Below are 27,395 nucleotides of genomic sequence, written 5' to 3' on the forward strand. Positions count from 1 at the left end.
GTGTGCTGGGCGCCCTCCCCCCTCCAGACTCCATGGGGCACTGAAGTCCTCGGCCTTTGTACTTACTGGTCCTTCTGCAGGAGTTGCTGGCCCTCACTGGGCTCCCACCTGCTCCCTGAGCTTGTCCCGTGCTGCCCCCCGGCCCCCTGTCCCTGTTCCATGTCGCCTCCCCAGGGAGCTCCGTCCTAAGTGCTCTGTTTGTGGCCCCGGGCTTCTTCTCTCTCTTGGTAGCCCCTAACACAACCAATTGCTCTTTTTGTTTTTTGCTTTTTTTATTATCCACCCTTTCGCCAGCACAGTGTCAGCTCTTGAGGGCCGGATCGTTCTCGGTCTGGTTCCTCCCTCTATCCCAAGCACCTTGAATGGGGTCTGGCACATAGTAGGTGTTCAGTCAATACATGATGACAGCGTGGATGGGTAGCCCTGCCGGGGGCCCTGGGCTGCCAGTCTTGTCATTCGCATCTTAGCCACAAGGCCCTTGAGCCTGGGGAGGCCAGGCCAACTGGCCCCAGAGACACAGCGGGGAGTTGGTGGCCGAGTTGGCCTCGGAACCCCAATTGCGCGCTGACTCTGGGTCAGGTGCTTTTTCTGCTCCACTACATCGCCTTGCTGGGGGCCTGGCCTATCAAACTGGAGAGTTCGGACTCCACTCTGACCACAGAGGCAACACCGCAGAAAGGCTCCAAAGCGGGGACAGCTCCTGCCTGCCATAAGGAAGAGGTTTTGGTAGCAGCCTGAGTCATCAGTTCAGCCGCTGTGTGCCCTTAGACAAATTACTTACCCACTCTGTGTCTCAGTTTACTTGTTTGTAAAATGGAAATGATATCTTATCTAGATGGGCTTCTGGGAGGCGGTGGACTTGGAGCTTTGGATTTGCAAGCTTGACTCCAAGGCCCTCTCCCCAGGGAAGACCAGCAGCCTCCCCTGAATTACCCCAGTCCTGGGAGGCTCCGTCGCTCCTTCCTGAGGGAACTGAGCTTCTGACTTCTGAATAGGGAGGTTTATACTGCTTGGAAAAGGCCATTTTCTGCCCTGCCAGCCTGGGCTCTCACCCTGCCTGTCTTCCCCCCACCTAAAAGAGAAAAATAGAAGAAAGAAGGAAACTGGTTTTCTTGGGGCTCTTAGTTCGTGCTGGGGACATTGCTGTCTGTGTCCGCATTCGTAGTCCCAGCAGCACAGGCAGAGTAGGTCTAGTTAGGCCCATTTTACAGATGACCTGCCTCAGGTTTGGGGAAGTTCTCCATGGGGCACAGAGCAGGAATTTGGACCTGGGCCCAGAGGCTCCTGCCTGCCCTGTTGGGAGGGAAGGCACCTTGGAGGAGTCTGGGTCTGGTCCACTCTGAGGTGACCCAGGGAGTGAGCTGTTGATCCCAGCCCCACCAGACCTGATTTCGGAGGCTGGACCTCAAGAAAGACTGTGGCATGGACAGCCTGCTCCCCCATGCCCCCCACCCCTTGTCTGCCCCCCCCCCGGCCCCCTGCTGGCAGCGACATTAGCCCAGGGAATAGATCTAGCCTTGTGTGCAATCCCAGTGGTTCACTCAAGACCCCATTTGTTTGGGGAGGAGAAAGGGGGGTCTGTGGTGCCCAACAGAGGTAGGATTCATGGACAGGGCCCGGGGGAGGGGAGTAGGCTGCCTGGTACGAGCCAGGCCTTGAGGACTGCCAGGAGGGAGAGGGATAGGAGGAGGGGTCCTGCTTGTACCATTGGGGCAGAGTGTTATATTCTGGGTGGGGGGCTGTGTGCATGGGGGTGCAGGAGGGGGGCAGGGGGAGTCTCACCCCCATTACTTCCTAGTTTGAAGGAAGGGGAGCGTGGTGGCCCTGGCCTCAGGAAGTCCCTGGTCTTCCAGCGGGGGATTGGGAGTGGGGGAAGACGGCCATTAGGATCCTTGTCTGGGGAGTCATAGCCCTGACTTCAGGGAGTCCCCTGTCTCCCAGGAGCCCTAGTCTGAGGGCAGAGGCTCAATCTGCTTCCTTAGTGTAGAAGGAAAGCACAATTCCTTTGAGTGGGGGCTCCCCGAGTTCCGGGAAGACTTCCTGGAAGAGGCAATGCCTAAGGATTGGGAAGGGGTTAGATTTAGGGCAGGGGCTCCAGGCAGGCAGGTTCTGTGGTTGGAAGCAAGACACAGTGGGTTCCATCCCGATCCTGAGTGGTCCTGTGCACCTGAGTCTCTCTGTTTACTCATCTGTGAAATGGGGACATTGCCTGCAGACAGCGCTGGGCTCCTGCAGGGGCTGGAATTACACAGGGTTGCGTGAGGACTGTTTACACAGAGCAGGCCATAGGACTGCTGGGGACTGCATGGTTGGTGAGGCCTGAGGCATTCTAGAAGTTGCTAAAAATCCATTACCCCCCCCCCCCTTTGCCTCTGCACTGGGTCACAGCTCAGCCAACCTAGCTTCAAGGTTTACAAACACAGGAGGGAGGGAGACTCTGTGCTGAGCTGTGACAGGGAGCCAAGGGCCATAGCTCTCCTTCCTGTCTCTGACTTGCTGTGTGACCCTGGCTCATCTGACACCGTCTCTGGGCCTCAGGCCGAGACCCAGCTCCTCTTCCCGAGGATATCATCTGAGGTTTATGGGGAGACACAGACCTTCCCCTCCCTGCTCAGGGCTTTGCTTTAAGGATAAAGGTGGGAGCTGGCTGAGGATCCCGAGCATCCTGGGAAGAGACGGGCCATAGAAGGCTCGGCAGAGGAGGGCAGGTACCCCATATGATGGTGGCTTGGGAGCCCTTGAGCTGAGCAGGGACTGGAGGAAGGAGGCCCTTCTTGCCTCTGTCTGACATCCTGGAGGGTCGGCTTGGGGTAGGTAGGTCAGAGCAGGAAAGTCCTGGGTCTGTGAGATGGGGTGACACACTGCTCAAGCCTGTGGGCCCAGGCCTGGGTTCCATTCCCTGTTCTACCCTAACAAGTTGCCAGGCCTCTGCAAAGTGGGAATTAAAATAGTACCCACCTCCGAGGACTGATACTCTAGAGTGCTTGGGGCCGGCTCCTGGCATACAGTGGGTGCTCGGTACATGCTCGCTCTGTCTGTTGTCGGGGTTCCCGGTGGCAGGCGCAGGGGAGCAGGGCTTCAGCGGCCCTCCCAGCCGCCCCCTCTCAGGCTGTTGGGGCTGGGCTGTGGTGCATGGTGTCCCGAGGCCTGGGATGCCAGTTTAGGAAATGCGGGGGTGTCCGCCTGGCCCCTCCCACTCTCCCCAGTACCTGCCGGACAAGATGTGGACAGTTGCTGCTGGGTTTTGGAGTAGGCGGCCTGCGCTCCCTGCCAGCTCCTTCTTCGTCCTCTTGCTGGCTGCGTGGTTCTGGGCAGGCCATCTCCGAACCTCAGTTTCCCCATCTACAGAATGGGATCAAGGTTCTTCATGAGGATTAAGTGGGACAAAGCAGGCCGGCAGCATCATCTGCTCCCCTACAGGCACGCGTGATGCGTGGTCACTGCCCTGCTCCTCCCCTCTCTGATCCTGCTGGCCCTGGTGGCTGCAGTGGGGGAGGGGCTTCCTGGCTTGGCTAAGACTGCAGCTGACCCGGACTCTCTGTTCTGGATTTTGGATTCAGGGGGAGCTCCAGGGAGGAGGAACAGGGCTGTCCCTAGAGACCCCCCCCCCAGGCCTGTGGCGGGGTTGGGGGGCAGCCTGCAGACCGTGAGGGGCCTGAGGAGAGGTGGGAGCCGGGCCTCGGCGGGGGACTGGGACCCTGGAGTACTGGAGGGTCAGAGTGCACAGGGTCTCCATCCCCTGCCCTGTCCTCCTGGGCATCCTGACACCCAGAGAGGCACTGGCCCAGGGTCACTGGGCGGTGAGTGGCCGGGCTGAGGGTGGAACCCAGGAAGACTCAGAACTGTCCCCTCCTGGGGCCCCTGGGCCGCTTCGGATCGGATCGCATCCCCCCTGGGCCCGAGCGGAGCTTTCTTGGCTCTGCTGCTTGTCTCTTACTCCATCTGTGTCTCCCCGTCTTCTCTAGGTCTTTTGTCTCTCCACTCTGCCCATCTCTGTGGCAGCTGTGGTGTCCCTTCCTCGGGCCATGCGAGGAAGATGGCTGGCTGGCTGTTTGGATGTGCGCACATGCACACGGGGTGATTCTTGTGTGTTCGTTGGGTGTTGTAATGTGTATGTGTAAAGGGGAACATGTGAGTGTAGATGCCTGCTTCCTAACTAAGGAATGGACGCGTGCTCTCTGAGCGACGAGCTGGGGCCTGGTGGGGTCCTTCCCTGTGATTCCAGGCCCCCTGCAAACACATGTGTGCCATCTGTCCTTACCTCCTTGGGATTCGCCTCGCAGCCTCTCCCCCTTCCCGCGCCCCCGACTCCACACTCTGCACCTCTGCTCTCGGGGACCCAGAGGGGGTCTGTCTGGCTCTGCCTTGGCCGAGGTCCCCCTTACACGGCCATTTCCCTGTTGGGGGGCTGGGTTGGTTGCACAATTTCCACTTTCACCAACACGGCATGATTTCAGATTCTCACACCCTTGACCTGGGTGGGCGCTCGGTGATGTGGGTGGGCTCGTGGGTGGGGATCAGCTTCTGAGGGTGCCTGTGGACATCTGGGTCTACTCTTGGCTGAGGGCTTCAGAGAGGACTCCTGTTCTGGGTGTGATTCCTGCTGGTGGGGCTCTGTGGGACCTTGGCTGTCCCTGGGGCAGAATGCTAGGGATTGGGGATGCTGTGGCAGCTGCTGGAAGGCCGTAGTACCCCTTGCCATCCCCTGACTGCTGTGGCCCAGGACCCCCGGCCTCCGGCCCTTGGCACCGAGGGAAGCTGCTTTGGCACCTGGCTGCCCGGGGCCCCTGGGTGGCCCTGGCTTTCTGGAGCTGGGAGTCAGGCAGAGAAGTTGGCACAGGGGCTGGTTCCCAGCCTGTGTTCTGACCTCTGTCTCCATACAGCCTCTGCCTACCTCCTGGGGCCCGAGCCAGGGTCAGTCCTGGGACGTCTTCATTCTCTTAGCAGAGCTGGAGCTACCTTGGTGCTATAGGGAGTGAGTATTGGACCGGGGAGTCCTAGACCTACGGTTTGAATCTCAGCTGTACCCCTTGCCCTCTGGGCGACCCAATTCTCTGGCTGTCCTTAGAGCTCAAGGGACTCATTTATTCTTTTGATTTAACAAGGCCCAAAGAATGCTTCCCACAAGCCAGGCACTGTTCAAAGAGCTTTACAGAAATTCAGTCCTCACAACAATCCAACAAAATGTCATGATCCCCATTTTACAGATGGAGAAACTGAGGGGGCAGAGAGGTTCAGGATCCTGCCTGTGGTCCCAGAGTGAGTCAGTGGTGAGACTGGGATTTTGAACCTGGGCTATCTGACTCCCAGGGCCTCTGCCCCCAAGCACCTTGCTGTGGGAGCCCTTGAGGGTCTGCAGGGAGCAATGCTCCTTCAGGGTCTGGGCCAGCCTAGAGCCCTGGTCTGAGCCTTGAGGGAGGTCCAGGAAGGTGGTCCTGGACCACGGTAGGTATGGCAGCTTGGGATCCCGTGGGACTCGAGTGTCCAGCTCGTCACTCACCGAGCAAGTCACTTGACCTGGCTGAGTCTCAGTTCCCCCCTTGGTGAAACAGGGTCATGGTACTTACCTGGCAGGGCTGTGGTGGGAATTCCGTGTGGTGAGGCCTAGGGGACCCCAGCTATGTGGCAGGGACTCAGGACGTGGTGGCCAGCTATGAGGGCTCCGTGACAAGGGGAGAGGGAGGCGGTTTCAGGGGTGGCCTGTGCCAGCAGAGTTGAGCGTGCAGACTTAGGAGCCTTGACTGGGAGCCTCCAGGGGGGCACACAGACAGCCTCCCCTCATCACTGGGCACATCTCTCCCTCTGGTGTGTCTGTTGTGCTTCTGGACCCAGCGCTGGGACAGTCAGCTGTGTGTGCATGTATGTTGGGGCATACCGCCACCCCTGGTGTCCCCCACATACACGCAGCCATGATGGGGAGACCTAGAATCCTTGCTTTGGGGGGGCTGGGATACAGCCTCTGCTCCCTCATTGTTGCAGATGGGGAAACTGAGGCCCAGGCAGGGGAAGGGGTTTGCTCCGGGGCCCGCAGGGAGTTCCAGTTATCTGAAGTTTCATTGCTGGGCAGGACCTTGTCTAAGAAATATAGGGAGAGACCCTGCTTTTGGTAGCCCGTCCTGGTTGCCCTGGCCTGTCTCCATGGGGTCAGTGCCTTGCTGTGTTGGCTTCTGTCCATCCCACGCTGTGTTGATTGGAACATGGGACACTGGACAGTGGAAAGCAGGGGAGCAGAAACCTTGCCCAGCCAGGAGCCTGGTGTGCATACAGTAGGCGCTCAGTACACATTGGTTGATCAAGGGAACCTAGCAATGAGCCCTTCCTGCTCTCCCACCATAAAGGCTGAATTTCAGAGGGGCGGGGACTTATCCAGAGGAGAGCGGGGGAGTGGAGCCCAGACGTCCTGGCTTCCGATCCCAAACCTTCTTGCTCTCTGCACTCATGGATGCGTGTAGCACGTGCACACACACACGTACAAGTGGACATGCACACACCTGCGCACATAGACACATGCTCAGTGCGCTTGCTCTATGCCTCGGTCCAAAAGCTTCACTCTGATCATTGCTCAATTTTCTAGCTTAAAAGTATCCATCTGTCCATCTCTCTGCCAAGGCCGTGGGCTGGACACCTAATGGGACGCCTGTTCTGGGGCCTCCGCCGTCTGTGGCTGCCCCCAGGATGGGGCAGGAATCCCGCAAGGGGGTTCTGGGAGGGTTGGACCTGCCCAAGGGACACTGCCCCAGGCATGTCCCCTGCTGTGTCCCCTCCTTTTGGCCACACACCAAGTGGCACACTGAAATCCCTGCCCGAGCATCCTGATTCCCCCCCTCTGCCATTTCTGGGCTGTCTCCGGCTTGGGGGGAAAGGGGGTGTCATTCCTGGGGACCAGCCTCCCCTGCCTCCCCGAGGAAGCCTGCCCTAATGCCCAGGAGGATGGTAATTAGCATGAGGCAGGCTGATTAGCTCAGAAATTAAGTCTTTGTTTCCCTCACTCCCCAGTTTCCCTAATTGAGCAGATGCGGAGTGGGGGGAAGGGAGGGGCTGTGGGCTTGTCACGGGGCTGGGTGGGTGCCCATGTGGCTGGGTGCTCAATAGTGGAGGTGGTGGGGGTGATGGGTGGGGGTGGACAGGGGCCCGGTTGGGGTCCTGCGGTGGGGCTGGTGGAGGAATGCCGGGGTGGGATTTGCACCTGGTGTGGACCCCCAGGTTGCAGCCCTCTGGGGATATGCTTGCTTGGCTGGGGGCAGGGCATCACTCCCAGGACCCCACTGGAGTGCTTGTGGGCCATCTTTCTTTCCTTCAAGTCTTACTATCCGATCAGTAATCATAATCGTTGTCCTTTGTCGAGCGCCTGCTGTATGCATTCCCTGGGCTGAACACCTTTTGTGTATCTCCTTGTTGAGTCCTCCTCACTCAGTTGTGCAAGGATAGGACCCTGTATTTTTTAGGTCAGGAACTTAAGGCTCAGAGAGGTGAGGTGACTTGTCCAAGGTCACACAGCTCGGAGCAGCTAGGGCAGGGTTCCGACCCAGGCAATCTCACGTGGCCTTGTCCCGGGCATTTGGGCCAGGGAGGGAGGAGCCTGTGATCAGAAGGTGGCCAGTCTGGGTCCTGGATGCCAGGGTAAGTGAGGCCTTTGCCGTTCTCATTTGTTATACTGGGATCACTGCGTTCGCTGTCTTGGGTTATTGGGAGGAACGTTAGCAAAGACTGTAATGAGGATTTAGTTAGTGCTTCCTGTGTGCCAGGCAGGTGACACGTACTCATGTGTTTTCATCTTTCACGCTCACAACAATCCCACGCACCACGGGCAGATACCCACCCGTTTCACATTCGCAGAAGCTGAGGTTGAAGTGGAGGGGAGGGGCACTCCTGGTCCCATAGTTAGTAAGCAGGGACCCGGGGTTCGGCCCCGGACCATTCTCCTTGATCACCACCCTAGGTCTGTGACACCTGTGGCGGGGCCTGGCTGTTGGTAGGTGCTCAAAATGGTTAGTATCCTGTCCCCCTCTCAGAAGGAGCAGGTTCCTTGAGATCCCACACCACTGGGGGATGCAGGGGAAAGCCCTCCTCATAGCAACCTGTGGGATAGGCATTGCTTTTATGTCCATTTTAGGGATGAGGAAGTTGAGGCTTGCCCAGGATCTCACAGCTGGTGAGGTATAGGGGCCCAGATTAGAACCCCGGAGTTCTGGCTCCAAGTGCCGCCATGTGGGAGACAGGCCTGTCGCTGGGGAGTGAGGTTCCCGTCCTGATCTTCATTCTCTGCTCTTGGGGGTGGCGCTGTATGTCCCTGGCTCCTCTCAGCAGCTGTGTACGGGGTGAGGGGTGGGGTGCCCAGGTCTCCAGCCTCCACAGTGCCCTGCCTCTGGAGGGCATCCCTAAAACTCAGCTCGTTCCATCCCGGACTGCTCTAATCCAGCGTCCTGACTCCGTGGCTCCTTCTCTGAGGCTCTCTGTTCTGGGGTGGGCACTGCCGTCTTTCAGCTGCCCACCTGGACCCTGGGGGTCATTCCTGAACACCACGTTCAGCCTCTTGTCCTCATCCTGAAGGTGACTGGTGTGTCGCTGAGACCTGCTCTCAGGTCCTCTGGTCACCCTTCCACCCTCATGGCAGCTCCACAAAGGCTGCTGTCTCTGCTCCTGTCCCTCCAGTTCCTTCTGCGCTCTTCCCTTGGCAGGACTCCCTAGCGTTTCCCTGGCTCCCCACTCTCCTTGAGCCAAGATCCAGAAACCTTATCCTGGCTTCTGAGACCTGCAGGGACTTGGCCGGCCTTAGCGCTCCTGCCTGGAGGGACCCTCTCCTCTCACAGGCCATGAGCCAGTCCTCCTGGCCTCATTCCAGTTCCTCAGACTGTCACCCTCTGGGTCCTGATAGGTGTTTCCATCACCAGGATCTCCCTCCACAAACCCTTCCCCGACCCCGGGATAACGAGGTCTGCAGGTGCGCTGGGGTTGTCCCTTTGATTCTAAGAGCCTTTTGAAGGGAGTGGTATTGCCTATTTTGCAGATGGAGAAGCTGAGGCTCAGGAAGCTGGAGTCGGATCCCAAGGCTCCTCACTATGGAGCCCGTGTTCTCGGTGTGTGCATGTGTGTGTGCGCCCTGGTGTTCGCACACCGCCGGCGCTGCCGTCTGTTGTCTGTGCCAGGCGGTGTTTGGGCTGGGATGAGCCACCCCCCCTTGGGAGAAGGAGGTCTGGGATGGTCTCTGGGGACCAAGTCTGCCTCTTCCTTTGCGGGGTGGGGATACTAGTGTGCGCATGGGGCCGGGGCGTCAGGCTCTCTCCAGCCCCCCACCGCAGCCTCCCAGCCCCTCCCATTAATCACCCCTTCGCTTCAAAACAAACACCCGCGAGCCCAAACCGCCCATCCAGCCAAGGCACAGATGGAGTGCCGATCGGAATTAATTAGTCAGGTTGCCAAGGCAACCAGACCCAGGATCCAGCCTTACCTCCTGGGGTGGGGGGGCAGCCCACCCACCTGTCAGGCCCCGCCCCCACCTTTCATGGCCCTGCCCCTCTCCCCCTTCCGCAGCTGGGGGTACCCTGGGGACTCTTCTGAAAATCAGGAGGTGGTGGGTGGGAGGGACTGTCCAAGAGCTGGGTTCCAGTTTGCAGTAGGTCACGCTTGGCTTGGTGGGAGCTTGGGCAGGACCTGCAAAGCTGGGAGCCATGCGTGGTTCTGTAGGAACAGACAACGGCCGGACCTGACTGGGGAGGTGCTTTGAGGGGCCATCTGAGACTGGTGCGAGAGGAAGAATGACCGAGTGACTGTGGCCTGGACTTGAGATCCCTCTGACGTATGCCACCGAGGGAGCTGTTAGGAGCAGCCAACCTCTGTCGTCCACGGTAGTGACGGGGCGGCCTCTCAGGACTCTGTCCTCCTCCATCCCCACCGTGTTCCTCTTATCCTCTGCCTCACCTGTGCACCCATAACCAGGTTTGGGTTCTCCATCCTTGCTCCTTGGTCTGCCCATGAGTCCACCGGCTCTTTCTTCCCAAGTTGCCTTGGGCAAATGACTTAGCTTCTCTGTGCTTCTGCTTCCGTGTCTGAAAAACAGGCAGGAACAGCACCCAGCTAGCTCTCAGCATGGTGTCTGGTCCCTGGTAACTACTAGATTGTTCCTTGTACCACTGCTGGATGCAGGGGTGCCCAGGGAGAGGGGCTCTGGGGAAGACAGAGGGCACAGAAGCCCCACCGCCCTTTGGGGAAGTTGAGGCACACGCAGGAATGACCATGCTGACCGGTGAGGAGGACCCTCCCCACCGACTTCCCTCCCAGAATGGCTCACTGTGTGGGAGTCAGCCCTATTGCAGATGGGGAAGTCGAGGCCTGGAGAGGGCACTTGGGGCAGCGGGCTGGCGTCTCTGGCGTAAGTCTGGGCCCCTGTTCTCTGGATCTTCCCGGCTGGTGCTGGCTGGAGGGTCGCACAAGACAGGTCTTGCAAGGCCGGTTTCCCTTTGTAGAACCATAGGGAATCCATCCTTGCTCCTGCTTGGGCCTCAGTTTCCACTTCTGTGAGATGGGGGCTCACGGGGGTGTAGCTGGTGGTAATTCTGGCTGAAGCAGGTTGGGGCTGTGGCTTTTTATTCTTTGAGACATCGGAAGAGGGGCTGGTGTGGATGGACGGGCTGCAATTTCTGGCCGAGGTCTTTCCTGGAGGTGCCCTCAAGGGAGAGGGTATGGAGGGGCCCTGAGGGGCATGGGCCAGCTCTAGCCCCGTCCCCCTCCCTTGGAGCCTCTGATGCTGGGCTCTGCAGGGGCAGGACCTGCAAAGCTGGGAGCCATGCCTGGTTCCGTAGGAATGCACAATGGCTGGAACTGACTGGGGAGGGGCCTCGAGGGGCCATCTGAGACTGATGTGAGAGGAAGAATGACCGAATGACCACAGTCATTCTTGGCTCATTGGGGTGCCGCCCTGGCTTGGCACACCCATTGCCAGGTTGGGGTGAGGCTCAGGGCAGGCCCTTCCTCCTACTTTGCCGCCCACCTGGTCTCTAACACACTGAGCTCACTGAGGCCAAGCCTGTCTCTCCTGCCCCCAGGCTGATAGGCCATTTCCTCCTCTGTGTGACAGGGAGGAGTCTCTCGAGCTGGCACAGTGGGACTGGGACACGTGTCTGACCCCATAGCCTCTCCCCCAGGGACTGTGGGCCCGTCGTTGGCTCTCTGTGAGCCTGTTTCCCCATCTGTCCTCTGGCCTAACGATGTGTTCAGTGAACTCACCTGTTGGAAAAGATTCGGAGGGGCTTCAACCAGGGGTGGCAAACTCAGGGGCCTATGGGGATCAGATCACTTAAAGGTTCGAATCCGGTCCGAGTGAGGCAATAGGGCATGGCGGGGCCTGTGGTCAACATGGGCGCTCGGGCTCTGCTACTGCAGCAAGCTCGGGTTTTTCTCACCGGTGATCGGGCCAACAAAACTGATCTGTGGGCGGTGTTTGGAGCTGCCAGCTTGCCCCAGAAGGCACACTCGACAAATGGATTAACTGGGGGGTATTTAGCTCTCCTTTACATAATAACAAGGGCTAACATTTATTGAGGGCTTGTTCGGTGCCAGGAGCGAACTAAGCACTTTACTGGGATTATCTTGTTTGATCCTCACACCGGCCCGAGGCAGGCAGGGTGTAGCTGTGATTCCAGCGGACTCCGTGGATGAGGCAGTGGTATCAGAGAGGTTCAGCCAGTACCCCAGGTCACACAGCTGTGGGGGCTGGAGCAGGGTCGCCCCGGGGCCTTCAGATTCCTCTGTGGAGGTGTCTCCTTCTAGCCCAGAGGGTGGAGGGGAGGAAGGGCAGACCCACTTGGGGGTGGGAACTCCCAGACCTGCAGCTTTTGCTTCCCTTACAAGAGGAGGCTGGGGGAGAGGGGAGAGACAAAATTAAGCAGCCGAAGGGTGTTGTGGCGCTGAGGAGGAATAACTTATTTTTTATGAGCTTGTTCGCATTTGTGAAGTTAAGTAAGCAGAAATTTATGCCCTTCGTTGGCATGCATTAAAGGGGAGGGCCGCCTGGGCCGCGTGTAGTTACCAGGAAACCTCATGCTTCCCAGCAGCTGCGCCCCTCCCCGGCACGAGGCGGTGCCCATGTCTGGAAGGTTTGTTTGGGCTGTGTGCGGGGATTTCTTCGGATCCAGCTGTGGCCATCTGCTGACGGCCCACTGTGTGCTTGTCCTGGCCTGCGGCCGCTGGGACTGGCCTTGCTGTGTCTGAGAACGGCTCACCCGGCTGCTGGCAGTGCAGCTTGGCCCTTAGGTCAGAGGCTGAATGTTCTAGACCCTGTTCCCCGCCTCCATGGTGGGGGCCTCAGAAGGCCCAGAGACCACCCGTTTTGCTGCCCAAGAGCTCTGAGGCCTGAGGCATGTTGCTTGAGCTCCCCCAGCCTCGATGTCCTCATCTGTAAAATGGGGATGGTGGCAACACACACCTCCTGGGATTGTGTCCTGCTTGTGACACAACTCATCTGAGATGACATCGGCTTGTGGGGTGGCATGGCCTATTTGCTCATTGACCTGGCTCCTTGGGGGCCCTTTGTTTCTAATGGCCCTGAGAGCTAGATGGTCCTTCCTGCAGGAGGCCTGACTGGACACCCCTACCTGGCCTTGGCAGTCTCAGGCTCTCCCACGTCCCCCCTGCAATTACTGGTCTCCTGTAATTACTACTCCTTTCCAGCTGTGAGCTTCCTCAGGGCAGCACAGCGTCTGTTCTGATCCCTCTGGATGCCTCGTGCCCGCCCCAGGGCACGAGAGATGGCATTCAATGAACAAGAAGGAAATCTAGCATCTCGGCCTTGGTTTTCATGCGTTTGGAATTAGAAGTCCCTTCCAGGTGTGTCATGATTTATGTGTGTGTGTGTTTCTTTTAGATTTATTTATTTATTTGAGAGGCAAGGGGAAAGGCAGAGCGGGAGAGAGAATCTCCAGCCGCCTTCCTGCTGAGTGCGGAGCCTGATTTGGGGTTCGATCTCATGACCCTGAGATTACGACCCGAGTCCAAGTCCAGAGTCGGACACTCAAGTGACTGAGCCACCAGGGCACTCCGATGTATGGTTTTAAAGGCACTTTTGGGCTAATGTCCTTATTTGATCTCTACTTTTTGGTCCCCTTGTGAAGAAGACAGGGTGAGTTACAGGTGGAGTGGGTGGAAGGGGGGGGGGATTTGAATCCAGCGCCCATTCATTTGTTCGTTCATGGGAACTTCTGAACTCCTGCTCTGGGCCAGTTAGTAGGGGTCTTGGCGGGGGAATCCGATGGGATTCTGCCCTCCAGGGACTTAGAGGCTGCCCTCGATAGGCAGGTACAACGGGGCTAGGAGGAAGCTGGGGAGGCTGTGGGGGGTCACTGCATCTCTGTAGGCCCGAGTCTGTCATCTTGTCTAATGGGTGACAGCTCAGAGGCTTACAGCCTCTTCTGGTTCTGGTGGGCTGAGCTTCTCGGGTAGGGGGTTGTTGCTAGACACTTGCTAGGAAGCCTTAAGACCTCAGGACTACCCATCTTCCAGCCCTATCAACCCAGCCCTGGTCTATCCAGGAGGCTGAGGGGCCCTGAAGACACAGTGGCTGTCCCTGCTGTTGTCCCTGGGCCTGTGGCCATGAAGGTGGTTGTCTACACGCTGTGGGAGTCTGTCTCTGGTTAGAATTTGCAGTCAGCCTGGAGCTAGGGACAGGGGTGTGGGGAAGGAGAGCTAAGGGGCCTGAGGACTGGTGGGATGGGGGGGTCATCTTCTCTGAATGGAGTTGTTCCACTTGGGGGGCTTCCTGGAGGGACGTCGAGGTTGCAGAATAGGGGGAGATCAGCACCTTGGGGGACCAGGTGGGCCCTGGGGAGTGAGCAGAAAGGCGAGGAACGAAGTTGGGAAGGCTGTGTGTTTTATTCTGGCCTGTTGGGAGCCCGCAGCCAGGTGAGGTGGGTGTCTGGGAGGAAGGTGCCGCCCCCTGCGGTAGCTCAGGTGTGCAGCTGGAGCCTGGCGCAGGTGTGGAGAGAGGGCAGATTCGCACGAGTCCTTGTTGGCTCATGAACTTGTCCCCTCTGCCTCCGGGAGCTCCGGGAAGGTACAAGAGGGAAGTGCATTAATTCGGCAGATAGTTCTCAAGCATCTAGTATGAACCAAGCATTGTGCAAGGCACTGAGGGTCTGGGGGTCAACGAGAATGGTTCCTGCCATCAGGGACCGTACAGCCAAGGGGAAAGGCCCACTAGGGTGAGTGATGCCCCAGCAGACTGGAGGGCTTCCTGTAGGAGGTGGCTCTGAATTCTGCACAAAAAGTAGCATTCATGAGGTGGGGGCAGAGCAGAAGGGGTTGTGGGAATTTCAAGGGGAAAGGCCAAGAGGTGTGAAAAGACTCCTTGAGTTCAGAGGACGGGGAGAAGCTCATGTGCTTGGGTCTGGGGTTTGGGAAGGAGGATTTGGGAGACTGGGGAGGAGGCAAGGCTTGGGAGTTTCTTTCGGGCCAGGAGAAGGAGTCTGGGTAGTGAGTCCTGCACTGGGGAGCATGCTGGGCGCCTGGAAATCGGGTGTGGATGATGTGTCCCAGGATGGAACACAGAGTGGGAAAAGCTGAGGCGCTGGGGAGGGGACTTCTGGGCAGTGCTGCTCTGGGGTCGGGTGAGAGGCTGGTAGTGGGATCAAGGCTGCAGGAAGGTTCAAGAGAGGAGCCAGGGAGGCCCAGTGTACGTGTGGGCACCTGTGTGTGTGGTTTGTTGCCATGCTGCCGGGAGTGGTTTGTTCTGATGGGCGTCCGGGTTACAGGGTGGTGTTGGAGGGCAGATTTGCGGAGACATGGCCAAGACAGATCACGAGAGGTCTTGAATGCCGCAGTCAGGACCAGGGAGGCGATCAGAGGCTTCTGAGCAGGGCAGTGACCCACAAGCCTGCTGTGCCTCCGGAAGTTTCCTTGGGCAGCTGGGCAGAGGGTGGGCGGAGGCAGGGTAGTCTGGGTGGGCCGTTAGGAGACTGCGCCTGCCTGGGGGACTTTCACGAGCCAGAGACAAAGGCGAGGAGGGAGGGCGGTGGAGAGCCCTGGGCAGGCTCAGTGGAAGGGGAGGCTGTAGAGGTCGAGAGAGTTCTGCTCTGTGGAGGGGAAGAAGACGCAGCAGGTGGCTGCACGGAGGAGGCGGGAGAGGGGGCCCATGGATTCGGGGAGCCTTTGAAGGATGAAAGGGAAGGTCTGAGCCAGGAAGGAATTAACATCATTAGCGAACACCCACCCCTAGCGACGCTTTCTGTCCCCAGCACTGTGCGCCTGGCTCCTCGCTTCCAGCTGCTTGGCTTTGGGCGGCGTCTTTGGACCCAGCACCTCCGTTTTGTTGTCTGCAAAATGGGGAGACTGTCCGAACCCACCTCTAATGGAGTCTTTGTGAGGATTGGGTGAGCGAATCTGCCGGGCTTCCGGGACGCTCCATGGTGAACTAGTTTGTTGGCTGTGGTCATGACAATGTGATTGAACGCCACACGCCTGCAGGGCAGCTTTGAAATACAGGGACAGGTGAGGAATGGGCTCCGAGGAGGGTTCAGTCTGCCCTAGGCCATGCAGCTGGGAGGGGTACAGAGCAAGGGACCCCCAGACTTGGCATGTACCATCCTCCATGGCTGCGGCCTCCAAAGATGCCCAGCCCAGCGGGCTCCGTGAACATTCTCTCTGCTCCTTCCGTGTTGAAAGCTCTTGGGTCCAGCACGAGGGCACGGGGGGCAGGAGTCAGCCTCTGGCTGGTCCCACCAGGTGGGAGAATTCAGGTCAGCTGCTCTTTCTCAGAGCCTTAGCTTTCTCATCTGTTAATGGGGGCCCCATGGGCCCTGTAAGCTCTGTTCTGTCAGGCCCTGGTAGGGCTCCTTTCCCAGCTTCTCTGTACCTGCTTGACCACGTTGCCTTGAGTGGGCAGAGACCAGGGTGGACATGGGAGCTGCAGGGTTGGTAGAGGCCCTAATGGTCATAACAACAGTGGTAAGGGGCTGGGAGGCTATCTTGTCAGCAGTAGTAAAAATGAGCATGCCTCAGCAAGTGGGGAGGTGGGGGGTGGGGACAGAGACCAACTGGGAGTGATGCACCTCTTGGGGGTGCTCTGGGGGTCTTTTGCTTTTTTTGCTTCTTTTGCTTTTTCAGTCCCACACCCCAGGCACCTCTTCTGCATCAGTCCGCCTGCTGGCAGTGAGGACACAGAGGGGACATGGTGCTGTCTTGGCCCTCTGAAAGGGAGATGGTGACCGTTTAGGGGGACGCTACTTGGTGCTGGTAGAACACAGGGTTGCTGTGGAATGGTGAAGCCAGACCTAGGGTTCAGGGCAGACTTCCTGGAGGAGGCAATGCCCGAGCTAGAGACGGTTGGGGTTCACAGTGTGGGGGCGAGTGCAGGGAGAAGGGGGTGCCAGTGCCAGTGTGGGGTGGGGTGGGCGGAGGATGTGAGGGGGGCTGAGTCTGGAGCAGGAGGTGGGGAACGTACAGCACCTCTTACAGAAGCATCTCACATCAGCAAAGAGCTTGGACTTTAGCCCGGGCCTTCAGGGAGCCCCAGAAAGACTGTGAGCAGGAGAGGCAGCCTCAGCATTGCTCTCTGGAAGACTCTTTCGGGCTGCTCTACGGAGGGGCTGGAGAAGGCCACGTGGGCAGCTGGACAGTCCTGGTGAGGTGGGGAGCAAAGGACAAATGTGGGACATTTTGAGGACAGAAGTGGCAGATCATCTACCAGGGCGGTGGGGAGAGGCAGTTGAGGATAGTGCCAGGGTCTGTGTCCGGAGCAAGCTGGTGGGTGGTGGTGACCTTGACCAGGAAGAGACGTGTGGGCAGGCGTGGGCTTGTTCCAGAAGCTGACCTGGCCTGGCAGGTCTGGGGCATCTGAAGGCACGGGTAAGAGAGAGCAGCTGTGGTTAGATCGGGGACACAGCCTGGAGGAGCAGTCGTGTTTTGGTGGGTGGGACAGGAGGGGACCCCCCCAGAAGGAGAGGCCTCAGTCTCCTTCTGTGTTGTATGCCTGGGGCCTGGACGGGCTAAGGGAGCTTCCAGCTCTGACTGTCTGTGAAGTCCCCCAGAGGGTCAAAAAGTGGAAGGAGTGAGTTTCACTGGGGGAGGCGGGTGGTCCCCACGCACAGTGGCTTTGGTCCTGGACCCAAGTGTGTTCACGGAGTTCACTGGGAGTGTGGAGAGAAGACATCCAGAAGGCTGGGGCTGTTACCTCCCTCTACAGCTCCAATCTGTAACAACTGAGGTTTTTGTTTTTGTTTTTGTTTTTTAATATGAGAAATTAGAGGCTGGTTATTTATTTTACAGAATAATTGGGAGGAGGGTTTCCTTAGAAGCAGTAATCTCCTGTGTGTATGTGTGTGTGTGTGTGTGTGTGTATGTGTGTTGGGTTTCCGTTTGCCTGAGTCTCCACTGGTGCATGAGTTTCTCGCTCATCTTTCTTTCTCCATCATAATGTGGCCGGAATCCCGGGCCAGGTAAACAGTAGGCGCTCAGTAGATGTGGACCGTCTCGCTGGCAGAGTGCAGCGCCCTGCAGGGATCCCCAGCCTCCATGGGTGGCCGCAGGTCCTCCGAGCGCCAAGCCCTCCCAGTTAATAAGCAGCCTCGGCATCTGGGGAGCAGCCAACTGTCTCCTTGGCCTCTCTTCGGGCCGCCTGTTGGCTCTGCGGTCTGCTCCAGGACGACAGGCAGGGCTTTGCACCCTGCTTGTCCCCGGACCCTGAGTGAACTCCCTACCATGTCCCACCCCGGGTCTCCTACCCCTGCAGAAGGGAGACCAGTTTGCTGACCCAGCGCCTGGGGAGCTCTAGGCCCACAGGCGCGTGGATAATGTCCTTCTGCTCTGTGCATCTTGTCCACCCCCTTCTAGGTGAAGAAATCGGGGCCCGACAGGGAGGGTCTGGCTCAAGGCCTTGCCACCAGGGAGCCGGGCTGGAGCTGGGATGCCTCCCACCCTGAGCGCCTCTGGCCGAGGAGGGCCTGGGAGGATTTGAGCCAAGCTGGAGGGGCAGAAGGACTCTATGGCCACGGCTTGGTCTCAGACTCTTCTCCTTCCTTGCTCTGTGCCCTTGGGCAAGCGGCATCACTGCTTTGGGCCTCAGTTTTCTCATCTCTCAAATGGGTATAGTTAACAGGGCCTGTCCCACCGGGCTGGGGAGAGGGTTGACAGTTCATTTGTGTAAAAGGCCTATGGGGGTCTGGCATGTGGTGAGGGCCACTTCTCAGCAGTGACCTTGGGGGCCACTTTGTCTTTCTGAGCCTCAGTTTCCTCATTTGAGGAAGGGGTCTGAGGTGCTTTATCCTCTCATCCTGGGAGGTGGGGAGCTGTGTGTGCACACAGACCGAGAGCGGTGAGGTCTCCTCTGTGGTCTACCAGGCTCCCTGTTGGCCCTGACCACAGCCCTGTAGGTTTGCTGTCTTGACTTGACCGAGGTGTTTGTTCAGGCCCCAGGATCACTGTGCTGACCCGCGTGGGGCTGGAGCCCCAGTGGCGAGCACACTGTGTTTGCCGGTGGCCCCAGTGGTGCTGGGGGTGCGGGGGGGTGGAGAGGGGACGGACACCTGCCACAGACAAGAATGGAGAGAGAGTCACTGTGGGAGAGGGGAGAGCCGCCTTGGAGGAAAGCTGGAGGGAGGGTCTGCCGTGGGCAGTTCAGCCCACAGCTGCTTTGACCTTCAGGAGGATTTATGGCTTCAGTCTGGGAACCATGGAAGCTTCTGGAAGTGTTTTAAGAGAGGGTCTCTCTACGGGTCCATGATAGATGGCATTTCGAGAGGCTCTCTGGCAGCTGAGCAGAGGGGTGGGGAGGAGCTTGGGGCACGCTTGAAACCCTGGGAGGTGGTTGTGGTCTGAGTAAGAGCCATCAGTGGCTCGGATGTACAGATGTGCGGCCTGGACAGATGTCGGGATGGATTGGAGGTGAAGGATGGACAAGGCAGAGGGCAGAGTCAAGTGTGATTCAGATGATGGGGCTGAGCCCAGAGAAGTTTGGTAATGGGCCCACCGTCACACAGCTGGCGGGTCAGGGAGCGAAGCCTCGGGCCCCAGGGTGTGTAGGAAGCAGCCCTGCAAGGAGGCGCCCATGGCAGGGAGGTGGAAGGCAGTACGGAGCCAGCGGTGACATACTCGCTGCTTCATCCCCGGCTCTGCCCAGCGCCAGGTGTGATGGAGATAGATCAGGGCACCTGCCGGGGAATGGGGGCTTTGGTCCATGTTGCCCACCACTCCAAGGGGCAGGGGTCGGCGGGCAGAGGAACCAGGCAGGGGAGAGCCGAGCCGGCGCGAGTGGTGGCCAAGCATCACACCTTCAGGGGGCAGGTACAATGGTGAGGAGTCCAGGACTCCAAGTGAGAAAGACCCAGGTTTGCAGCCGGCGCCAGCATTTCCCAGAGAGCTGGCCGTGGCCCCACTGGCCTCAGTGTTCCCATCTGTAAAGTGGAAATTGTTCGAAAATGGCTGGGATGATGCAGGACTTAGCACAAGACCTGGGACACGGCCTCTCTGATCTGGGACAGGTCGTGGCCTGTCCAGCCAGCTCAGTGCGGGGGCAGACCTTACCCTTGAGGGGCAGGAGGGGAGGCCACTGGTGGGGGAGGACCAGGAAAACTGTCATGGGGACAGGCTCCTGTTTCGTGGAGACTAGAGTTCTGTGAATCGTGGGAGCCAGAGAGAGGCACAGAAGTGCAGGCAAGCGGCAGAAGAGTCTGCAGAAGGATGGGATGGGGCCAACTTCGATGAGCCCTAGCAGTGCTTAGAGACTGTCCTTTGCGTGGTTTTACCAGGTAACCATGCAGATAGCCCAGAGAGGGTGAGGGCCAGGTTCAAGGTCACCCAGCAGCTGGCGCTGGGAGCAAACCTGCTGGCTCGGGGCCTGGGCCCCGCCCCCCTCTGAAGGAGGGATGTGATCATTTGTCTGGGGAGTTTAATAATGAATGAAGTCGAAGTGTCTTTAATGCAGGCAGCAGGCCCGAAGTAATAAGGGGCCCTGTATTAATTCGGAAGTTAATGAATATGCAGGTGTGTCTGAATGATTAATAGGGCTCCCAGGGCTTTGGAGAGGGGTGTGTGAGCTGATGGGGATATGAATATTGCATACATCTGGCAAGTCGGATAAACTGGGGAGCAGGTGGGCATTCATGCTCCAGGGAGGGTTCGAGCGGCCACCAGGGCTGAATTTACAGACGCTCCGGGGCAGATGTCCCGTGTCATGGCTAAGTGCACTCCTGTTTGACTGTGTGATCTTGGGCAAGTCACTTCACCTCTCTGAGAATCAGTTTCCTGCAGGAGGGGCATAAAGAGAGTACCCGGTCCCTGGGCCCTGAGCATAGGGACGGGTACTGTGCAAACCAGCTGACACAAACTCTCGTAGCCTTTTAGAAAGGAGGGCAGAGTTGGCTGAGAAAGGCCAAGGAGAGAATAACAGAGACAGTTCATTCCCTTGATGATGGACAGCACTGTACAGTTGGTAAGGGGGTGGGGAGCGTCTTTCCTCGGTCTACCCCGTGGCTCCACGCAGCAGTGGCGTGGGGCAGAGGAGATGGGTCTTGGGGAAGCTGAGGTTCAGGGATTGGCTGGTCCCTGCTCAGCTCAGCAGCCGGCCGGCACAGAGTCGGGCCTGGGCCCAGGTCTGCAGCCTTTGACCATGAATCTCGGAGGAGGCGGAGGTGGAGGGTCCCACACCACCTCTTGGAGCCATAGTGTCTCTGCCTGGCTTGTAAGGGTCTGTCTGCCTCTTGGGGCTGTTTCGACGTGTTGATGAGAAAATGGGACACTAACCCCTCGCCTGGATATCAGGCCTCTGGGGGGTCCTGGGCTCTGCAAATGACGTCTCTTATTGTTTGTAACAGCTGTCCTGGGAGTCGGCCTGCAGCGGCCCTGTCTCGTGGGTGCTGGGGGGCTCTGGGTGCTGGGCTACTTTGTAGCCTTGGGTCCTTGGACACATCACTGAGCCTCTGTCTGCCTCCGTCTCCTCATCCTTCTAGGGAGGCATAACAGCATGGCTCTTGTGTGTCAAGTGTGCGGGCCTGGCGCACAGTTGTGCTGGGCACAGTGAGCTCCCTTCCCCGCCTTTCTACCTGCCCTGGGCCACATCACAGCCCTGCGCGTGGGTACCCTTTCTGCGCCCCCATGGCCCCTTAGTCATCCTGTGAGCCTGTGAACATTGATGGAGCGCCTCCTGGGTGCCCTGCTGGACCCGGGGTTTGCAGGGTGAGTGAGACCGCCCTCCCCGTCTCTGTCCTTGACAAGGTCATGGTCCAGGCAGAAGGCAGGTGTAAAACCGGTGTCCCGTGATGCCGGCTGGGACGGGGCATGGGAACCAGAGGATGGTCCCTGTGCAGGCCTGGGCAGGGGCAGGGGCAGGGGCAGGGGCAGGGGCAGGGGCGGCGTGCTCATTTATCTTGCGGGCTTCCACGCTAGGCCTCCCACCCGAGGCTCTGTCCTGGCTGTGGGTCCTTGGCTCCCAGCGGGAGGTACTCTCAAGATGGCTGCAGGAGGGATCGAGGGAAGGACTGAACGGGTGGCTACTGTCTGGGCCCCTGCCTCGGGCTCCTGGGCTCTAGGCCGGGTGTCCCAGGTGCATCCAGGGGGCGGCTGTCTCGTGGCCTCCTCTTTTCCTTCCCACATCTCCGCTCTGGGCCCAGAAAGGCGCCCCCATCCCCTGCCCTGCCTCGCTGGCCTGGCTGGGCCACAGAACTGTGGCCTGTTGGGTTAAAGAACCCGAGCTGTCCTGGTCAGAGTGTAGCCTATGGAGACTGAGGTCCCAGGGTGGGGGGAGGGCTGTGGGGCAAGGCTGGGGTTAGAGCCCCTACTGGGCTGGTCCCGGTGCAGTCCTCTGCCGTGCTTGGCCTGGCTGGGTATTTATAGTCTCTCCCGATCTATATTAACACCAGGGCCTTGTGCAAAAGAGGCCTTTGCAGCCTTTGCATCTGAGGACGGCTTTGAACCCCATGGGGGCTGTGGAATCAGAGCTCGCCCCTATGGGAAGGGGAGAACGTGGCTTCTCATCTTGCCCTTCGCGGCTCTGGGGCTCACGCTGGGTCTTTTGCCTGGAGAATCTTTGCCGGTCTGGGCCTGGGCTCGGGCCCCCTATTGGTGGGTTCAAGGTCTTTGGGGCTGGTTCTACCCCACTGCCCTCCAGCTCTGCAGAGAGCCTGTGTTCACAACATGGGCCCCAGAGCGTGGGCCGCGTGGCCTCGGACAAGCCGCCCTTGTCTGAGCCTCAGTCTCTCCATCTGTAGAACTGGGTAGAAGTCTCATCCGGCTTCATGTGTCAGGCACAGAGCGCTGGACGCTTGTGAGCTGGGAGTCAGTGTTTACACTCCTCCCGTCTCTTTTGGTTCTTGTCCCAGACGGTCCTCAGAGCCTATGGGGGACTGGAGTGTCCTCTCCGTTGGACAGCTGAGGCCACTGAGGCCCCGGGGTGCCCTGACTTGGCCAGGGCCATGCTGCCTGTTGGGGCACAACTTGGACTTACTTTCTCATCCCCCGCTCTGCTTCTCAGGGCCCCTGGGGTCCTCGGGGGGCAGGCCGGACTCCTCGCCCCCACCAGCTTGGTTCCCACCCCTGTTGCCACAGGGACAGCTCCACTAACTCTATGCTTTTCTTACAGAGCAGAGACGACTGGCCGCCCTGAGCGCAATTCAATTCAACAGACATTTACTGAGTGCCTACTATGCGCCAGGCCTTAGGCTAGGCACTGGGGTTGGGGAGCAGAGAGGAAGATGGGGTCCCGTCCTCAGGTAGCTCCGGGCTGGGGGCGGTGGGGCTTGGAGAAGACTGGTAAGGGCTGAACGGCTCGGCACCAGGAGAGAAGCTGCATGCAGGGCTGGAAGCAGCAGAGATGCCTGGGTTCAACTGTATCCCTGGAGAGCTGCTGTCCCTCGTCCGTGCCTCAGTTTACCCATCTGTACAACAGGAGGGAGGTGAGGTGGGGTGAGACGATCTCTAGGATCCTTCCCGGATTCCATGGGGATGGAATCAAGGGATGGGGGCAGAGCGGGGAGACGACTGTTCTCCCCGCACAGAGGAAATCTGAAGGCTTCTTGGAGTAAGAGGCATGAGGTCTGGGCTACAGGGGGTGGAAAAGGGCGGGAATGGCATCCCAGGCTCAGGAACAGCTGCCCAGGTTATGAAGGGACGTCATGGGGTATGAGCTGGCTGGGGGAGGGGCCCAAGGGCGACATGCTGGGGTGTGAGCTCTATTCTGTGGGCTGTTGAGGGTAGAGAGTCAGGAATGAATGGTCCTGCTCTGTCTTGCCCCCTCTCCTCTCCTTTCCCCCGGGGTTACACTGCACGATCACATTTCCATTGCACCTTGTGGCCATGGCAGTGTCCGCCCCGTGCTGGGCACTTTGCACGGTTAGTCCCCTTTGCAGCCTTGTAACGTGGGCGTTAATGGGCCCAGTTCACAGATGAGGACGTGGAGGCCAAGAGGGAAGCTCTCGCTCAGGGTCACGATCTGCTGCCCAGACTCTCTGCGCTTCTCTCACTGGCTCTCCCTGAGGAATGTCTCTGTCCTGTGTCATGTCTCCCATCCTAGGAACCCCACCCCTACCCAACCCCAAGCTCTGAGGAGTGCCTCCCACGGGCAACGCAGTCGGGTTTGAGGTGAGGGTGGGAAGACCCCCAGATGTTATTAGCCGGATGGACTTTCTCCAAGACCGGAGTTTCTGCCCCCTCGGTCACCCCCTGAGATGGGGTGAGGCAGGGGGGCTCCTTCCCACTTTACAGATGAGCAGGCTGAGGCCCTGGGAGTCATGGGGCTAGCTGGCAGTCAAACTCAAGGAAGTGACGGCCTGAGCAGGGAGCCCCATCTCTTATTGTCCAGAGGGAGGTTCCGTTTCCCAGAGATCTGTGCAGAGGGTGACCCCTGCAGCCCTCTCTAGGAAATGGAAAAGGCTGGCGTTGGAGTCCAGACCTGGTTCAAATCCTGGTTTTTGTCTCGCACAAATGGTGTGATCTTGAGCAAGTTGTTAATTACTCTGAGCCTCGGTGTTCTTATCTATCAAGGGAGAGGGCAGGCCTCCTTCATTCAGTCGTTACTAAATATTTATTACCTCCTGGGGGCTTGGTGCTGGGCCTTCCTGGGGAATCAGGCCCTCCCTCAAAGAACTCAGCCCAGGGGTAAAAAGAGCAGTTCCGAGTCTGGTGGTGATGGGAGAAAACCCTACGGGCTGCGGGAACCCACAGGAGGGACCCTAACCAGGCTGGTTTACTTGGCTGAGAAAGCAGGAGGGCAGGAGAGGAGAGAGCAGGCACCCGCTCCGCAGGACCCCAGGAGCTGGCTTTCCAGGTCTGCTGTTAGAATCTTACCAGATCAGTAGACTTTGGAGGACGGAAGTGCTACCCTCAGATTTAGCCTTTAAGGAGGCTCGTCCTCTGCTGGGTGATGGCTGAATGATGGGGCCATTAGATTGGAGACAGACCAGTGAGGATGCTGATTGAGAAATTCATTTTGGGCAAGGAAGGAGGCTGAGGCAGCCAGGGCAGAGCAGTGGGAGGGCGCACACAGCAGCTTTCCAGGTGTTGAGGGGCTGGGCAGCTGCGGGCTTCTGGCTGGCTCAGGGCAGAAGCAGGAGTGGGCAGTGGGCGGACAGTGGAAGGGGACAGGAGGCAGCTGGGGTAGGGGGGTTTGGGCCTGGTCAGCACCTAAGGGATAACAGAAGCCTCGGGAGGGGCCGAGATGCTGGGTAGGGGGCGGGAGCAGGCTTTGGGAGGTTGTTTGAGGGCCAGGACCTGGGCCTCAGGGGAGGCCCCTGTGGAGGGGGAGGGCAGGGGAGGTAGGAGGAGAAGCCAGATGTAGGGACTTTAGGCTGCCCTGCCCCGGAGGGGGAGGGCACAAGTCATAGGTGTCAGGCGTTTTGCCCCGTGCCAGACCCACGGGAGGGGCCCAGAAGGGTCAGTTCCCACAAGTCATTGGCCAGCAAGCAGAACCTAGTCGGTCCCCTCGCCATGCCAGCCCGAGGAGGAAGATATTTGGGAAGAGCATTTGCATGCGTAACAAGGCTAAAGTGAGGGAGAGAGAAAGGGGGAGCAGGAGATGAAAAGAAATTACCATACGCCAGGATCTTGTTATTCAACCCAATTTTCAAAGGACCACAGCTGTCGCACTGAGATAATCCGTTAATTATAACAGCCCTTGTGCTTTGGCAATGGGAGAGAAACCGAGGCTGGGGAGCAGGCAGAAGGCGGGGGTGGGTGCAGGCCTTTGGGGGGCCGGACCTGTGAGAGGGGACAGGGGCAGGTTAAGAGGGGTGTGTTGCCCTTCAGACTGAAAGGAAGACACTGTTGGGGGGCCAGGCCTCCTCCCTTCTTGGCTGCCATCCATAGGGCAGTGGGTGGTGAGGACCTACTGTGTGCTGGGTACCCCCGCCCCCCGCCTCCCACAAAGCCAGGGTGCCATGACCATACTAGGGGCAGCTGAGTTTATTGAGCACTTATTGTGGGCCAGACTCTGCTCCGTAGCTGTTCACTCACCGCCCTCCGAGGTGGTGCCCTTCTAGTCTCATTGTACAGAAAAGGAGGCTAAGACTCAGGGGGCCATGCTGTGGGGTCGGTGGCAGAGCTAGGATCGGAGCTGGACGTGGCCCGCCCTTCCAGCAGAACGGGAGGGGGCACCGGTATCCCTGGCTTGCCCTTGAGTTTCAGGACGAAGGAACTGTACCTAGGTATAGGACTCTTGAGGCTCAGCCTTATCATCAGAGGACCGCCCCCCCCCGAGATGACAGACCCATGCTGTTGGAGGGTGGCTTGGTGGCCACGCGCCCTGGGCCATGGTTTCTACGCAGCCGGCAGTCATGGGGTGCCCCCCCCAACCCTGCCCCGCATTTCCGGGGCTTTTCCAGCATGGACAGAGCTTCCTTGTTCTCCGAGGCCACAGCTGCAGGCCCCTGGGGGCTCCCTCACCCGCTCCAGAGAAGCTACCCCAGGGCCAAGAGAGGGTCCCCTTGCCTCTGCCTGATTCACGGTTGGGCTGGGCTGCATCCTTGGCTGGCTACAGGCCCTGGGTGCTGGTCCTGCAACAGGCAGTGGGAGGGTGGGCAGGTGTCCCAGGTGAGCAGAGTTAGGGGAACTCAAAGTCTGTGGGGAGAGGGGTGGGAGCAAGTGGCCATTCCAGAAATCCCAGGGCCCTTTGCTGCAGGCCCTACTTTTGAGGGGGTGAACTTAAAGCTGTCTGCGGGGTGTGGCTTCTGCAACGGAGGCCTCTGGCCTCCTGGTGTGCACAGCAGGCTTAGCTGGCAGTGTTTTATGGGGTAGGAATTGTGTTTGGAGCGAGTAAACCTCAAACCTCAGCAGGAACCCTGAACCTGCCCCAGGAACCCAGGCAGCATCATTAGAGAGCTGGTTCCCTAGGATGACAAGCAGATCTGGGAGAGTATATGGTTGCTTCCCTAGTTTGGGGTCCCCCTCCCCCCGTGGGCCTGCTTAGAGCTAGTGGGTGTTTGCTGTCCGTCCCAGAGCCACAGAAGAGGGAGGCAGGGACAAAGGTGCTCTTGGGCCCCAGACCAGGAGGCTCGTGGGATCCCCCCACCTCAAGGCTGGGATTCTAACTATTCCCATGCTGAGGTTCCCTCTTTGGCTGGTCTCCCAAGCTCCAGTGCGCCAGGGCCAGAGGGCAGCGCAGCCAGACAGGCAGGGGGGGGAGGATGGGCATTTGCTCTATCCGTGCAGGGATGCAGATCCTGGGCAGCCAGAACTTCCAGGTTGTTCCATGAGAAACCGGGATTTTTGAAATGAAGTCACGGAAATTTTCAATATTGGCAACTCAATTAAAAAAAAAAAAAAAGTTTTGAAAGCACTATCCAGATGAAACAGGATCCCACAGCATCTCTTGACCCAGATCCTGGTGCCACGGAGGGTCAAAGCCCCTGTGTAGGAGTCGTGAGACCTCAGTTTCCTCCTCTGTAAAGTGGGAATGATAACTGAGGTTGTGCGGAGGGCAAACGAGCTAACGTGAGAGGTGCTTAGGCCCAGCCCGGGAGGGAGCCAGGACTCTGTGTCCCCCTTGCTAGACTGCCCATCCCTCCCCCGCCAGGCTGCCTCCCAGCGGGCTGCCCCCGGCGCCCCCGGAGCCTCTCTTTCTCCCGGTGGGCTCCTCGTGGGCCACCCCGCCTTGGGACTGCCCTGAGGGTGTTGGAAGGCAGGGACTGGTCACCCCTTGGGGCCCTGGAGGAGAAGCAGGCGGAGGAGGCAGAGCTGGGAGGGCAGGCCTAGCCGGTGCCTGGTACATAGTAGGTGCTCCATAAATGTTTATTGAATGAATGAATGGAGGCCATGCAGGCAGAGGCAGCCGCGCGTGTGCAGGCACTGGTGAAAGAGCGGGTCCAGTGGAGACTGGTGAGTAGTGCCCGGGGTTGCAGCTGAGCGGGGCCTGGGGTTTGCTGGAGCCAAGTTCAAGAGGCCAGCAGGGACCAGGTGGGGGGGGTCAGGGACTAGGTGGGGGGGGG

General features: G+C 58.9%; 1 protein-coding gene across 5 annotated transcripts in view; it reads left to right on the forward strand.

Annotated features, from left to right (window-relative positions):
* The window catches only part of ELFN2 (extracellular leucine rich repeat and fibronectin type III domain containing 2), a 50,722-nt gene that overhangs the window by 12,047 nt on the left and 11,280 nt on the right, over positions 1–27,395 (forward strand). Inside the window, exon 1 of one of the 5 annotated variants that reach the window (XM_059402071.1) lies at positions 26,843–27,285. The exons of the other annotated variants lie outside the window; for them this stretch is intronic. The gene's annotated coding sequence lies outside the window, so the exon portion shown is untranslated. Of the gene's footprint in view, positions 1–26,842; positions 27,286–27,395 lie in introns of those variants that run through there. 5 annotated transcript variants of the gene reach the window in all.

The sequence above is a fragment of the Mustela nigripes genome, chromosome 6, assembly GCF_022355385.1.
Source record: "Mustela nigripes isolate SB6536 chromosome 6, MUSNIG.SB6536, whole genome shotgun sequence".
Taxonomy (NCBI): Eukaryota; Metazoa; Chordata; class Mammalia; order Carnivora; family Mustelidae; genus Mustela; species Mustela nigripes.